General features: G+C 44.3%; 1 long non-coding RNA gene across 1 annotated transcript in view; it reads left to right on the plus strand.

The window, feature by feature from the left end:
* Positions 1-331: 331 nt before the first annotated feature.
* Positions 332-16,958, plus strand: part of LOC142741634 (uncharacterized) — a 53,802-nt gene continuing 37,175 nt past the window's right edge. Inside the window, exons 1-2 of the long non-coding RNA XR_012881212.1 lie at positions 332-422; positions 8,675-8,808. This is a non-coding gene — a long non-coding RNA (uncharacterized LOC142741634). The remainder of the gene's footprint in view (positions 423-8,674; positions 8,809-16,958) is intronic.

The following is a 16,958-nucleotide window of genomic DNA, read 5'->3' on the forward strand; positions in this document are numbered from 1 at the left end:
CAAACATACATGCAAGCAAACATACATACATGCCTACATGAAAACATACATACATGAAAACATACACACATACAAACAAACATGACAACATACATACATGAAAACATACATACATGCACATATACACATACAAACAGGACAACATACATACAAGAAAACATACATGCATATACACATACATGACAACATACATACAAAAATAAACTCACTAAGACGTTCCCACGAAGAGCTGAAAGGTCCCGTCACTTTTCTTCTCCCATTCACAATAACAGAGCGGTGGGTGCAGATGACGTAATCACGTGGGCCTGATATGATTACGTCATCTGCGCCACAACGCATTGTTACTATGAATGCGAGCGGCGCCAAGAAGAGGGAAGATGGCAAGTGACGGGACCGTTCAGAGCGCCGTTAGAACGTCTTAGGTGAGTTTATTTTTTTATATATATTTTTAGTTGTTCGCCGGGTGCTGATGCAGCACCGGTACGGCGGCTACAAACATTACATGTAGTGACAGGGTGGGGGAGAAGTTGTTAGCCGAAACGGGGTGAATGTAGTGTAGTGTAGTGTAGTGTAGTGTACAGTACATTCACGGTAAGTTCGTCTCAATCGGGCTTACCATGCCCGCTTGAGACGAACATTCTCCCGATGTTGCTAGAACTACAGTATCTATCAACGTCGGGAGCGCGCACACTGCAGAGCGGAGCGGCTTGATTGACATCGAGCCGCTCACGCCCCTTTTTAGAAAAGATAACCAGCACTTGCTGAGTTATCAAGTGTAAAAAAAAGGCACTTAGGAAATGAATTTTAAATTTTTTTTAACAGCAAATGTTTTAAAATTCATTTCCTGCTTAGAATGTTTTAAAAAAAAAATTTGAGTCAACTTGGGACAACCCCTTTAACTTTTATTTAATTTTTTTATGGGGGGAATGGGAGAAAAGAGATAATTTTGACGTTGCTTTTTGCGTTTTTTTGGACGCCGTTCATCCAGCGGTTTAATTAATGTGTTCATTTTATTGATCAAGTTGTTACGATCGCGGGGATACCATATATGTGTATGTGTGATTTGTTTTGACACTTTTACAAAATAAAACCACTAGTTTTATTTGATTTTGATTCTTTTTTTTTTTTTTTTTTTTTTCCACAAACTTTATTTAATTGATTGCCATTTTTTTTTTAAGTCCCACCAGGGGACTTCACTATGCGATCTGCTGATCGCATATATAATGCTTTGGTATACTTAGTATACCGAAGCATTATTGCCTGTCAGTGTAAAACTGACAGGCAACCTATTAGGTCATGCCTCCGACATCGCCTAACAGGCAGATGCTGAAGGCAGACCTGGGGGTCTTTGTTAGACCACCAGCTGTCATGGAAACCCGACGGCGACCCGCGATTTCTTTGCGGGAGCGCCGATGGGGTGACAGAGGGAGCTCCCTCCCTCTGTCAAACACATTAGATGTCTCTGCCACTATTGACAGCGTTATTTAATGGGTTAAACTGCTGGAATCGGAGTGCGCTTCGATTCCGGCAGTTGCAGCAGGAGCCAGGCTGTGTATAACAGCTGTGCTCCTGCCGCTGATCGCGTGGGTACTGTGGCAGTACCCGCGCCATCACAGGACGGATATGTCTGTCCTTCAGCGTTAAGGAGTTAATGGCTAACACCTTCAGGACACAGCCGATTTTTTTCAAATCTGACGTGTTAATTTATTTGGTAATAACTTTAGAATGCCAAGCGATTCTGAGATTGTTTTCTCGTGACATATTGTACTTTATGTTAGTGAAAAAATTTGGTCGATAATTTCGGTATTTATTTCTGAAAAACACCAAAATTTAGAGAAAATTAGCAAAAATTTGCATTTTTCTAAATTTAAACGTATCTGCTTGTAAAACAGATGGTAATACCACACAAAATAGTTACTAGTTAACATCCCCCATATGTCTACCTTATATTTGCATCGTTTTTTTGAACGTCCTATTATTTTTCTAGGACGTAACGAGGCTTAGAACTTTAGCAGCGATTTTTTCACATTTTCAAGGAAGTTTCTAAAGGCTATTTTTTCAGGGACCAGTTCAGTTCTGCAGTGGCTTTGAGGGCCTTATATATTAGAAAGTTCCCATAAATTACTCCAATTTGAAAACTGCACCCCTCAAAGTATCCAAAACAACATTCAGAAAGTGTTTTAACCCTTTAGGTGTTTCACAGGAATTATAGCAAAGTAGAGGTGAAATTTAAAATAATTTTTTTTTTGACGAAATTCATTTGTAATACATTTTTTGTTTTATCACAGAAGGTTGTACCTGAGAAATGCAACTCAATATCCCACATGTGGCCCTAGTGCCCTAATGGACCGAAAAACACTTGCCTCAGAAGCAAAGGAGCACCAAGTGGATTTTGGGGCCTTCTTTTTTTAGAATATATTTTAGGCACCATGTCAGGTTTGAAGAGGTCTTGTGGTGCCAAATCAATGGAAACACCCCAAAAGTGAACCCATTTTGGAAACTACACCCCACAAGGAATGTATCTAGGGGTATAGTTAGCATTTTGACCACACAGGTTTTTTTGCTAAATATATTGTAATTAGTCTGTAAAAATGAAAATCTACTTTTTCTCTGAAAAAACTTAGTCATTTTCAATTTTACAAGGAATAAAAGGAAAAAAGCACCCCAACATTTGTAAAGCAATTTTTCCCGATTACGGCAATACCCCATAAGTGGTAATAAACTGCTGATTGGACCCACGGCAGCGCTCAGAAGGGACGGAGCACCATTTGGATTTTGCAGCACAGATTTTGCTGGATTGGTTTTCGGGTGCCATGTCGCGTTTGCAACGCCCTGGAGAGACCAAAACAGTGGAAACCCCCAAATATGATACCATTTTTTAAACTACACCCCTCAAGGAATTTTTCTACGGGTAAGGTTAGCATTTTGACCCCACAGGTTTTTTGCAGAATTTAGTGGAATTAGGCCATGAAAATGAATATCAACATTTTTTCCCCTAAAATTTAGCATTTTTTCATTTTCACAAAGGATAAAGGAGAAAAAGCACCCCAACATTTGTAAAGCAATTTCTCCCGAGTACGGCAATACCCCACATGAAGGTCATACATTTTTTTTCATTAGAAATTAATTAACCCTTTCAGAACTGATCAATTTTTTGCTTTCTTCTTAATTTTTCTCTTCCCGCATTCCAATGGCCATAACGGTTTTCTTTTTTCGTCAACAGAGAGATGTGAGGGCTTATTTCTTGCGGGAGGAGTTGTAATTTCTATTGAGACCATTTAAAGTACCATAAAATGTACTGGAAACTGAAAAAAAATTCTTTGTGGGTTGAAATTGGAAAAAATGGCGACTCATTCATTTTTTGGGGGTTTCGTTTTTACGGCTTTCGCCGTGCAGTAAAAACAAAAACTTTGCTTTATTCTGCGGCTCAATACAATTATGGTGATACCAAATTGAAATAGTTTTTTTTTATTTGACTACCTTTACAAAGAAAAATCTATTTGTTAAAAGAAAAAATTGTTTTCTTTCACCACATTCTCAGAGCCGTAACTTTTTTAGTTTTCGGTCGATTGAGTGGTGTGAGGGCTTATATTTTGCGGGACAAGCTGTTTTTACTGGTAGCATTTTTTGGTACGACTTTTTGATCACTTTTTATTACATATTTTTTGGAGGGCTAAGATGACAAAAAAACTGCGATTTTGGTATTTTAATTTATTTTTATTTTTTTTACGTTGTTTGCTGTGCGAGTTAAATAGTGGTATATTGTAATAGTTCAGACTTTTAAAGACACAGCGATACGAATTTTTTATTTTTTTTATTTTTTTACATTACTTTAGAAGAAACTAGTAATAACTTTATTACAATTTTTTACAGATTTTATTAGTCCCCCTAGGGGACTTGAACCAGCGATCATTGGATCGCTAGTACAATACACTGCAATACTAATGTGTTGCAGTATATAGTTATTTTTACAGGCTTCTGTAACAGCGAGATCACTGTTCCTGTCGGTTAGCCCCGGGTGTCAGCTGTATTACACAGCTGACACCCACAGCGTATGGAGCGGGCTCAGCACGTGAGTCGGCTCCATACGTCAACCCCCGCACCATGACATGCTATTAAGTGCACAAAGGGGTTAATGCGCACCGGACGGTGCAAAGTGAAATTTGCAATTTTTGCAATTGATATGCCAATTTAGTGCATAATATGTTGTGCCCAGTTTGTGCCACTGAAGACAAATACCTCATAAAACTTTAAGCAGGTTCTCCCGGGTATGGCGATGCCATATATGTGGACACAAACTGCTGTTTGGGCACGCTCCAGGACTCAGAATGGAGGGAGCGCTATTTTGCTTTTGGAGCGCAGATTTTACTTGGCAGTTGTTCTGTTTGGGGTTTTGTTGGTATTTCAGTTTATAATGTGGTGGCATATGTAAACTGTGCGGAGTACATCAGGGTATATGTAAGCTGTGCGGAGTACATCAGGGTATATGTAATCTGTGCGGAGTACATCAGGGTATATGTAAGCTGGGCGGAGTACATCAGGGTATATGTAATCTGTGAGGAGTACATCAGGGTATATGTAATATGTGAGGAGTACATCAGGGTATATGTAAGCTGTGCGGAGTACATCAGGGTATATGTAATCTGTGCGGAGTACATCAGGGTATATGTAAGCTGTGCGAAGTACATCAGGGTATATGTAAGCTGTGCGGAGTACATCAGTGTATATGTAAGCTGTGCGGAGTACATCAGGGTATATGTAATCTGTGCGGAGTACATCAGGGTATATGTAAGCTGGGCGGAGTACATCAGGGTATATGTAATCTGTGAGGAGTACATCAGGGTATATGTAAGCTGTGCGGAGTACATCAGGGTATATGTAATCTGTGCGGAGTACATCAGGGTATATGTAAGCTGGGCGGAGTACATCAGGGTATATGTAATCTGTGCGGAGTACATCATGGTATATGTAAGCTGTGCGAAGTACATCAGGGTATATGTAAGCTGTGCGGAGTACATCAGGGTATATGTAATCTGTGAGGAGTACATCAGGGTATATGTAATATGTGAGGAGTACATCAGGGTATATGTAATCTGTGCGGAGTACATCAGGATATATGTAATCTGTGCAGAGTACATCAGGGTATATGTAATCTGTGCGGAGTACATCAGGGTATATGTAATCTGTGCGGAGTACATCAGGGTATTTGTAATCTGTGAGGAGAACATCAGGGTATATGTAAGCTGTTAGGAATACATCAGGGTATATGTAATATGTGAGGAGTACATCAGGGTATATGTAATCTGTGCGGAGTACATCAGGGTATATGTAATATGTGAGGAGTACATCAGGGTATATGTAATCTGTGAGGAGTACATCAGGGTATATGTAATATGTGAGGAGTACATCAGGGTATATGTAATCTGTGCGGAGTACATCAGGGTATATGTAATCTGTGCGGAGTACATCAGGATATATGTAATCTGTGCGGAGTACATCAGGGTATATGTAATCTGTGCGGAGAACATCAGGGTATATGTAATATGTGAGGAGTACATCAGGGTATATGTAATATGTGAGGAGTACATCAGGGTATATGTAATATGTGAGGAGTACATCAGGGTATATGTAATCTGTGCGGAGAACATCAGGGTATATGTAATCTGTGCGGAGTACATCAGGGTATATGTAATATGAGGAGTACATCAGGTTATATGTAATCTGTGAGGAGTACATCAGGGTATATGTAATATGTGAGGAGTACATCAGGGTATATGTAATATGTGAGGAGTACATCAGGGTATATGTAATATGTGAGGAGTACATCAGGGTATATGTAATATGTGAGGAGTATATCAGGGTATATGTAATATGTGAGGAGTACATCAGGATATATGTAATCTGTGCGGAGTACATCAGGGTATATGTAATCTGTGCGGAGTACATCAGGGTATATGTAATCTGTACGGAGTACATCATGGCATATGTAATCTGTGCGGAGTACATCAGGGTATATGTAATATGTGAGGAGTACATCAGGGTATATGTAGGCTGTGCGGAGTACATCAGGGTATATGTAAACTGTGCGGAGTACATCAGGGTATATGTAATCTGTGCGGAGTACATCAGGGTATATGTAATATGTGAGGAGTACATCAGGGTGTATGTAATATGTGCGGAGTACATCAGCCATGATTAAGGACGCTCGCAGCGTCTGAAACGCGTAGGCTATCTATTTACCACTACCACTTTTTTCCCCACACTATCAGGATGTCACGCTGTGCTCTTTAGTCCTGATTTTAACTTGCCAAACATACTGGCCCATTAAACTTGGAATTATTTCTTCCATTTTATCGAATTGTCCGTGCTGGATTCAAACCCTATTTTTTCTGGTATATGTAATATGTGAGGAGTACATCAGGGTATATGTAATATGTGAGGAGTACATCAGGGTATATGTAATATGTGAGCAGTACATCAGGGTATATGTAATCTGTGAGGAGTACATCAGGGTATATGTAATCTGTGAGGAGTACATCAGGGTATATGTAATCTGTGAGGAGTACATCAGGGTATATGTAATCTGTGAGGAGTACATCAGGGTATATGTAATATGTGAGGAGTACATCAGGGTATATGTAATATGTGAGGGGTACATCAGGGTATATGTAATATGTGAGGAGTACATCAGGGTATATGTAATCTGTGAGGAGTACATCAGGGTATATGTAAGCTGTGCGGAGTACATCAGGGTATATGTAAGCTGTGCTGAGTACATCAGGGTATATGTAATATGTGTGGAGTACATCAGGGTATATGTAATCTGTGAGGAGTACATCAGGGTATATGTAATCTGTGCGGAGTACATCAGGGCATATGTAATCTGTGCGGAGTACATCAGGGCATATGTAATCTGTGCGGAGTACATCAGGGTATATGTAAGCTGTGCGGAGAACATCAGGGTATATGTAATATGTGAGGAGTACATCAGGGTATATGTAATATGTGAGGAGTACATCAGGGTATATGTAAGCTGTGCGGAGTACATCAGGGTATATGTAATATGTGAGGAGTACATCAGGGTATATGTAATCTGTGCGGAGTACATCAGGATATATGTAATATGTGAGGAGTACATCAGGGTATATGTAATATGTGAGGAGTACATCAGGGTATATGTAATCTGTGAGGAGTACATCAGGGTATATGTAAGCTGTGAGGAGTACATCAGGGTATATGTAATCTGTGCGGAGTACATCTGGGTATATGTAAACTGTGAGGAGTACATCAGGGTATATGTAATATGTGTGGAGCACATCAGGGCATATGTAATCTGTGAGCAATGGCGGATTATAATGTGGGCGTTTCGGGCGGTCGCCCGGGGCCCGAGGCTGCCAGGGGGCCCATCGGGGCCCGAGGCTGCCAATGGGGCCCATCGCGGCCCGAACCGCACACAAACTTAAAAAACTATGCAGCGCTACCGCGCTGCCTGCTTCCGACTGAATCTGCATCCGCAGGACGCAGATTCAGTTTGGTTGAATGCTGGAGCCTCGCTCCAGCATTCACTCTGCCGTGAGCGGCTCGGTGCAGGCAGGCGCGATGTAGTGACGTCATCGCGCCTGTCTGCACGGAGTCACTCACAGCACAGCACAGTGCAGAGGAGGAGAAGCATCGCATCCCCCACCGTCGTGGGAACGGGGATAGGTAAGCAATTATGTTTTCTTCTTTTATTAGGTACGTACATATGGGGCATTATACTGTGTCAGCTATGGGGCATTATACTGTGTCAGCTATGGGGCATTATGCTGTGTCAGCTATGGGGCATTATGGTGTGTCAGCTATGGGGCATTATACTGTGTCAGCTATGGGGCATTATACTGTGTCAGCTATGGGGCATTATACTGTGTCAGCTATGGGGCATTATGCTGTGTCACCTCTATGGGGCATTATGCTGTGTCAGCTATGGGGCATTATGGTGTGTCAGCTATGGGGCATTATACTGTGTCAGCTATGGGGCATTATACTGTGTCAGCTATGGGGCATTATACTGTGTCAGCTATGGGGCATTATACTGTGTTGCAGCTATGGGGCATTATACTGTGTTGCAGTTATGGGGGCATTATACTGTGTCACATCTATGGGGCATTATACTGTGTCACATCTATGGGGCATTATACTGTGTCACATCTATGGGGCATTATACTGTGTCACATCTATGGTGCATTATACTGTGGGGGCAGCTATGGGTGGCAATATACTGTGGGGGCAGCTATGGGGGACATTATACTGAGCAATTACAAGAGCTGCAGGTCCAAGGGGGGAGACGCTGTGTAGCACAATACACAAGGGGGGATTGTTGTATAGCACTATATAGAAGGGAGCGCTGTGTATCACTATATCTAAGGGGGATTGCTGTGTAGCACTATATACAAGAGGGGGAGGGCTATGTGACGCTATTTACAGAGGGGGGGGACTGTGTAGCGCTATTTACAGGGGGCTGTGTGTGGTGCTATCTACAGTGTTTGACACAATTATATTCAGGGGCGTAGTCTATGGTGCTATAATATTTAGGGGCACAGTGTTTGTACTATTTTATTCAGGGGCGCAGTGTTTGGTGCTATTATATTTAGGGGCACAGTGTGTGGCACCATGATAATATTATCTTTGTTTATAGGTGTGGAAATGTTGAAAAAGTGAGGAGCCAAAGACATCTGAGTGGCAAATTCTGCAGAAATGGGTCATGGCCGGGAAAAGTCGTCATGAAGTCTGGACTGGATGGAGAAGAGGAAAAAAACTACGTCGTCACCTGTGAGTCACTAGATTTATAGAGAATCTGTCACCTCTCCTGACATGTTTATTATAGGAAATCCTTGTATTTCACAAAAAGTCTTTCTGCAGTCCAGGACTGATAGACAATTCCCCTTGTCAGGAGGATGTGTCCCTGCACAGTGTGATACTGTCAGTATGTAGGGACACCGCGCTGTGACAAGGGGAATTGTAACACTGTTAATGCTTGCCCCAAAAAGTAGTGTTAAAAATAGTTACGGCGCGGCAGGGCGGCGGTGAGGAAGGGGGGCCCAAGTTTGGGTAACAGCCCAGGGCCCATGGTCTACTTAATCCGCCACTGTCTGTGAGGAGTACATAAGGGCATATGTAATCTGTGAGGCGTACATCAGGGTATATGTAATCTGTGAGGCGTACATCAGGGTATATGTAAACTGTGAGGAGTACATCAGGGCATATGTAATCTGTGCGGAGTACATCAGGGTATATGTAAACTGTGCGGAGTACATCAGGGTATATGTAATATGTGAGGAGCACATCAGGGCATATGTAATCTGTGCGGAGTACATCAGGGTATATGTAATCTGTGCGGAGTACATCAGGGTATATGTAATATGTGAGGAGTACATCAGGGTATATGTAATCTGTGCGGAGTACATCAGGGTATATGTAAACTGGGCAGAGTACATCAGGGTATATGTAAGCTGTGCGATGTACATCAGGGTATATGTAAGCTGTGAGGAGTACATCAGGGTATATGTAATATGTGAGGAGTACATCAGGGTATATGTAATATGTGAGGAGTACATCAGGGTATATGTAATATGTGAGGAGTACATCAGGGTATATGTAATATGTGAGGAGTACATCAGGGTATATGTAAATTGTGCGGAGTACATCAGGGTATATGTAATCTGTGCGGAGTTCATCAGGGCATATGTAATCTGTGAGGAGTACATCAGGGTATATGATCTGTGAGGAGTACATCAGGGTATATGTAATCTGTGAGGCGTACATCAGGGTATATGTAATCTGTGAGGCGTACATCAGGGTATATGTAATCTGTGAGGAGTACATCAGGGTATATGTAAGCTGTGGAGTACATCAGGGTATATGTAATCTGTGCGGAGTACATCAGGATATATGTAACATGTGAGGAGTACATCAGGGTATATGTAAGCTGTGCGGAGTACATCAGGATATATGTAATATGTGAGGAGTACATCAGGATATATGTAACATGTGAGGAGTACATCAGGGTATATGTAAGCTGTGCGGAGTACATCAGGATATATGTAATATGTGAGGAGTACATCAGGGTATATGTAAGCTGTGAGGAGTACATCAGGGTATATGTAATATGTGAGGAGTACATCAGGGTATATGTAATATGTGAGGAGTACATCAGGGTATATGTAATCTGTGCGGAGTACATCAGGGTATATGTAAGATGTGCGGAGTACATCAGGGTATATGTAGTGGCGTAACTACCGCTGTAGCAGCCGTAGCGGCTGCTACGGGGCCCGCGGCATGAGGGGGCCCGTGTCACCCGCCGGCACCGGGCCCCCACCATGGCCGGAGGCTCCGCTAGCTGCCGCTATGGCTGCTACAGCGCGACGCCACTGAACACTACGGCAGAGCAGGGAGGTATCTCCCCGCTCTGCCATTAAAGGGGTTGTTCCTACATAAGACATGTATGCCCTATCCACAGGATAGGGGATACATGTGTGATCGCTGGCAGCGATAGGGAGAACGGGGGAACGAAAGTCCCCTGAAGTTCTCCATGAGAAACCTCGGACTTCCGGGGTCTGTGTCGGCAGCTCCTTAGAAATGAATGGAGCGCCGGCCGTGCTTGTGCGCATGCGTGACCAGTGCTCCTTTCATTTTTATTGAGCTGTGCAGATTCCGGAAGTCAGAGGTTTGTCATGGAGAACTTCAGGGGACTTTCGGTCCCCCGTTCTCCCTATCGCTGCCAGCGATCACACATGTATCCCCTATCCTGTGGATAGGGGATACATGTCTTTTGTAGGACACACTATAGGTCGGATTTTTTTTTTGGGTGTTGGGGCTGTATGGCGTTACCTACAGGGGGGGCTGTATGGCGTTACCTACAGGGGGGGCTGTATAGCATTACCTACAGGGGGCTGTATGGCGTTACCTACAGGGGGGGCTGTATGGCGTTACCTACAGGGGGGGCTGTATGGCGTTACCTACAGGGGGGGCTGTATGGCGTTACCTACAGGGGGGGCTGTATGGCGTTACCTACAGGGGGGGCTGTATGGCGTTACCTACAGGGGGGTCTGTATGGCGTTACCTACAGGGGGGACTGGATAGCGTTACCTACAGGGGGGCTGTATAGCATTACCTACAGGGGGCTGTATGGCGTTACCTACAGGGGGGCTGTATGGTATTATCTACGGGGGGCTCTATGGCGTTATCTACAGAGGGGGCTGTATGGCGTTATCTACAGGGGGGGCTGTATGTCGCTATTTACAAAGGGGTCTGAATAGCGTTATCTACAGGGGGTCTGTATGCCGTTATCTACAGGGGGGCTGTATGGCGCTATCTACAGGGGGGGCTGTATGGCGTTCTCTACAGGGGGCTGTATGGCATTATATACAGGGGGGGGCTGTATGGCGTTATACACAGGGGGGGCTGTATGGCGTTATCTACAGTGGAGGGCCGTATGGCGTTATCTACAGCGGGGGCTGTAAAAAAGGCACTATCTACAAGGGGAGGTTGTGTGACACCCAGGGGAGGGGGGGCCCCAGTCAAAAGTTTGCTATGGGGCCCAGTCTTTCCTAGTTACGCTACTGGGTATATGTAAGCTGTGCGGAGTACATCAGGGTATATGTAAGCTGTGCGGAGAACGTCAGGGTATATGTAATCTGTGAGGAGTACATCAGGGTATATGTAAACTGTGCGGAGTACATCATGGTATATGTAAGCTGTGCGGAGTACATCAGGGTATATGTAATCTGTGCGGAGTACATCAGAGTATATGTAATCTGTGCGGAGTACATCAGGGTATATGTAATCTGTGTGGAGTACATCAGGGCATATGTAATCTGTGCAGAGTACATCAGGGCATATGTAATCTGTGCAGAGTACATCAGGGTATATGTAATCTGTGTAGAGTACATCAGGGAATATGTAAGCTGTGCGGAGTACATCAGGGTATATGTAATCTGTGAGGAGTACACCAGGGTATATGTAATCTGTGAGGAGTACATCAGGGTATATGTAAACTGTGAGGAGTACATCAGGGTATATGTAATATGTGTGGAGTACATCAGGGTATATGTAGGCTGTGCGGAGTACATCAGGGTATATGTAATCTGTGAGGAGTACATCAGGGTATATGTAATATGTGTGGAGTACATCAGGGTATATGTAATCTGTGAGGAGTACATCAGGGTATATGTAATCTGTGAGGAGTACATCAGGGTATATGTAAGCTGTGAGGAGTACATCAGGGTATATGTAATATGTGAGGAGTACATCAGGGTATATGTAAGCTGGGCAGAATACATCAGGGTATATATAAGCTGTGCGGAGTACATCAGGGTATATGTAATATGTGAGGTGTAATTCAGGGTATATGTAATCTGTGAGGAGTACATCAGGGTATATGCAAGCTGTGCAGAGTACATCAGGGTATATGTAAGGTGTGAGGAGTACATCAGGGCAGGGGCGTAGCTAAAGGCTCATGGGCCTGATGCAAAAATTCTTACTGGGCCCCCCCTCCCCCCGCAAACTTCTCATGGCCAACGGTCCGCAGCTTTCAGCTGCATCGCTGGGTCTCCTAAGTGACCCAAAAATGCAGCACTAGCAGCCGGGGGCGTCACTAAGGCTGGGTTCACACACCCTATTTACGGACGTAATTCGGGCGTTTTAGCATTGAATTACGTCCGAAAATGCGGCTCAAAAGCGTTGGCAAACATCTGCCCATTGATTTGAATGGGTCTTACGATGTTCTGTGCCGACGGTCATTTTTTTTTACGCGCCGCTATCAAAAGGCGGCGCGTAAAAAAGACGCCCGCGTCAAAGAAGTGCCTGTCACTTTTTCAGACGTAAATGGAGCCGTTTTCCATGGACTCCGTATAAAAACAGCTCCAACTATGTCCGTAATGGACTCAGGGAAAGACGCCTGCACATGCCATTACGGCTGAAATTACGGTGCTCTTTTCTCCTGAAAACAGCACCGTAATTTCAGCCGTAACAGACGCTGCCGTGTGAACATACCCTCAGGGCTTAAAATGTCAGGGAAATAGCCCCAATACATATGTGTCCGCCCTAAAAAAAGTGTGTATATGAGACAGCATAGCATATCTATAGCACTACGACCCTATAAGCTATGGATAGGATTAGATACAGTGGCTCAGCAGACAGTATCACACATGATAGGATTAGATACAGTGGCTGAGCAGACAGTATCACACATGATAGGATTAGATACAGTGGCTCAGAAGGCAGTATCACACATGATAGGATTAGATACAGTGGCTCAGAAGGCAGTATCACACATGATCGGATTAGATATAGGGCCCAGCAGACAGTATCACACAAGATACGATTAGATACAGGGCCCAGCAGACAGTATCACACATGATTGGATTAGATACACAGCTCAGCAGACAGTATCACACATGATTGGATTAGATACAGGGCCCAGCTCGCTGACATTGCGGCTCCAGCGCTGGACCCAGGATAGTTAAGAATAATAATTTTGCTTCTTTATGTGTTACTGATTATTTTTGTGTGTTTGTGTTTTTTTACAGGTTTGGTTGTTGGACTTCGGATACGAGGACTTCAATGACGGCGTTTTTTTTCTATGTGCTTGTATCTTTTTAAACTTTATTATCCCCGCCTTAGTAATGGCCGCTGGCTGATTGACAACCTCCATTACTAAGGCGAGGCTTAATGTTAGCCGGTGCAGAGGCTACACTAACCCCCATTATTACCCGGTACCCACCGCCACCAGGAGTACTGGGAAGAGCCGGGTACAAACCAGTACCCGACCATCTGTAGTGACGGGCAGGCACCGGGGTGGCCGCAGGCTGGTAGTATTAGGCTGGGGAAACAGTGGCCCTTCCCACCCTTGTAATGCTACCTGCTGCTGCTGTGTTGTATCTGGCTGGTTATGAAAATTGGGGGGGACCCCACATCGTTCTTTCCAATTATTTTTTATTTCATTTTTTTTAAAATGAAGTGGGGTCCCCCCCATTTTTCATAACCAGCCAGATACAATAAAGCAGCAGCAGCCTAGCATCACCAGGGTAGGAAGGGCCACTGTTTTTGGCCTTTGCCCTCCTGATAATACCAGCCTGCGGCCACCCCAGTAGCCGACCATCACTACAGATGGTCAGGTACTGGATCGTACCCGGCTCTTCCCAGCACCCCTGGTGGCGGTGGGTACCGGGGTAATAAAGGGGGTTAGTGTTAGCCTCTGCATCGGCTAACACTAAGCCCCGCCTTAGCAATGGATGCTGTCAATCAGCCGGCGGCCATTACTAAGGCGGTAGTAATATAGTTTAAAAAAACAACACAAAGACATAGAAAAAATATTTTATTGAAATAAAAAAAAAAAACACACAGCCCTCATAAACCATTTTATTGATAATTTAAAAAAAGCTGTCATCGAAGTAGTCCTGGAATCCGACGTAGTCCAACGACCGAACCTGTAAGAAAACACACAAAAAATATTAGTAACACATGTTAGGCTTAGATACAGGGCCCATGTGTGATACTGTCTGTGGGACCCTGTATCTAAGCCTACCACAAGGTAGGCTTAGATACAGGGTCCAGCAGACAGTAATCTTATACAGTATAAGATTACTGTGTGCTGGGGCCCTGTATCTAAACCTACAGTGTGGTAGGCTTATATACAGGGCCCATCAGACAGGATCACGCATGGACCATGTATCTAAGCCTACCATGTGATTGGCTTAGATACAGGGCCCAGCAGACAGGATCACGCATGGGCCATGTATCTAAGCCTACCATGTGATTGGCTTAGATACAGGGCCCAGCAGACAGGATCACGCATGGGCCATATATCTAAGCCTACCATGTGATTGGCTTAGATACAGGGCCCAGCAGACAGGATCACACAATCTGTGATCCTGTCTCATGGGCCCCCTAAGCCTGCTACATCGTAGGCTTAGGGGTTGTGCAGTCCCTAAACATTGATGGCCTATCCTCAGGATAGGCCATCAACGGTGGATGTGTCTCTCGGGACCCGCAAATCAGCTGTTTTGAAGGGGCCGCAGCACTCGTACGAGAGCTGCTTCCCCTTCATTTCACTACTCGCCCACACTGTGAATCGCCGACACGGATTCACAGTGTGACCGGAATGAAGTGACAGGAATGAAGGGGAGCAGCTCTCGTACGAGTGCTGCGGCCCCTTCAAAACAGCTGATTGGCGGGTCCCGGGAGTCGGACCCCGCCAGTCAGGGCTAACCTTACCTTCCTCTTCGGCCGCAGCGGGAGTTCTGTCGTCTCGATGCTGTACGCGGCGCATAGCGCTGTGACGTCATGCGCTGCGCACAGCGCCTGACGTCAGGACCTCCGCTGCGATCCGGAACCAGGAAGGTAAGTAAAGTCTGTTACTATAGTAACAGGGGCCCGCGGCCTGAGTTACTATAGTAACTTTTTATTGATGTGGTGCGGGGGGCCGTGGGCCCCCCTGTCTTCGGGGCCTGGTCGCAATTGCGACCGCTGCGACCCCTATAGCTACGCCAGTGCATCAGGGTATATGTAAGCTGTGCAGAGAACATCAGGGCATAATAAGAGGGTGTAATAATGGGGTAAATAAATAATAATACATAGATATGTGGCCGGTGTCGCACTAATAAATGGTGCCCTGATCTTATCCGCTTTTGAACACTGCACATTTTGCATCGCCATATTCTGAGAGACAGAATTATTTATTTTTTCACCACCAGAGCTGTGTGAGGGCTTATTTGTTGCGAGACAATCTGTAGTTTTCATTGCTACCTTTTTGGAGTACATGCGATTTATTGATCACTTTTTTTTATTCCATTTTTTGTAAGCCGGGTGACCAAAAACCAGCAATTCCGATAATGTTTTTTATATTATTTTTTTTAGTGTTCACCGTGCGCTATAAATTACATTTTACTTTATTCTGCGGGTCGGTACGATTACGGCGATAGTGTATGTATATAGGTTTTTTATGTTTTGCAGCGTTTGCACAATAAAATTACTTTTTTATAAAATAATAATTTTTTGTCACCATATTCTGTGAGCCATACACTTTTATTAACTTTTTTTGTCTTTTTTTTTTTTGGTCCCACTAGGGGACTTGAAGACTTGCAGCTTTGATCGCTGCTAGAATACAGTATACTACCTATGTAGTGTACTGTATTATAACTGTCATTGTGACGTGACAGTCACTCTGACAGGAAGACCAGGAGGACCAGCTAGAGGCTGCTCCACCTATCCTTCCGTCCATCGCAGTCCCCACAATCACTTAGTGGGGGCTGCCGATATGCTTCAAACCCCTTAAATGCGGCGATCGCAATTGGTCGCCGCATTTAAGGGGTTAATTGCCTAAATCAGCGGCGATGGTCCACTGGCTGGCAAGACTGTAGTGTCAGCTGTCGGGGACAGGTGATCTCCCGGTTCCCGGACACTGTCCGTTAAGACAGTGTGCGCCGGGAACCGGTCCGCTACTATACGTCCTGGTGCGGGAAGCAAGCCCTCTCCAGGACGTACAGTTGCGGCGCGGCACATGAAGAGGTTAAAGGTTTTATTATCAGGACTTTCATATTGATGGCCTTTTCTTTGGCTAGGTCATCAATATCAGATGAGGTGGGCTTCTTTAGACAACTGATCGGTGGAGTGCCAGGAGTCGGAAACCCGACTGATCCGATTTTGATGACCTATATGGACCATCAATATAAAAGTCCTGGAAAACTCTTTTAATAATAACTTAATGGATAACTTCATCATTACTGGATGCATTTAAAGGGAACCTATCACTAGGTTCGGGTACACTAAAGCACCAGCATGTCGTTATGCAGAGGGGTTTTAGTGCTCCACACTTGCCCAGATCAAAACCGACCGTTTAGGTAATACTTAGCAAAATAAATCATACGTTACTGAAAACAGTCTAGGAGCGGCATCAGGCGCATTCGCATAGTGCACAAGAG

Source organism: Rhinoderma darwinii, chromosome 2, assembly GCF_050947455.1.
Source record: "Rhinoderma darwinii isolate aRhiDar2 chromosome 2, aRhiDar2.hap1, whole genome shotgun sequence".
Taxonomy (NCBI): domain Eukaryota; kingdom Metazoa; phylum Chordata; class Amphibia; order Anura; family Rhinodermatidae; genus Rhinoderma; species Rhinoderma darwinii.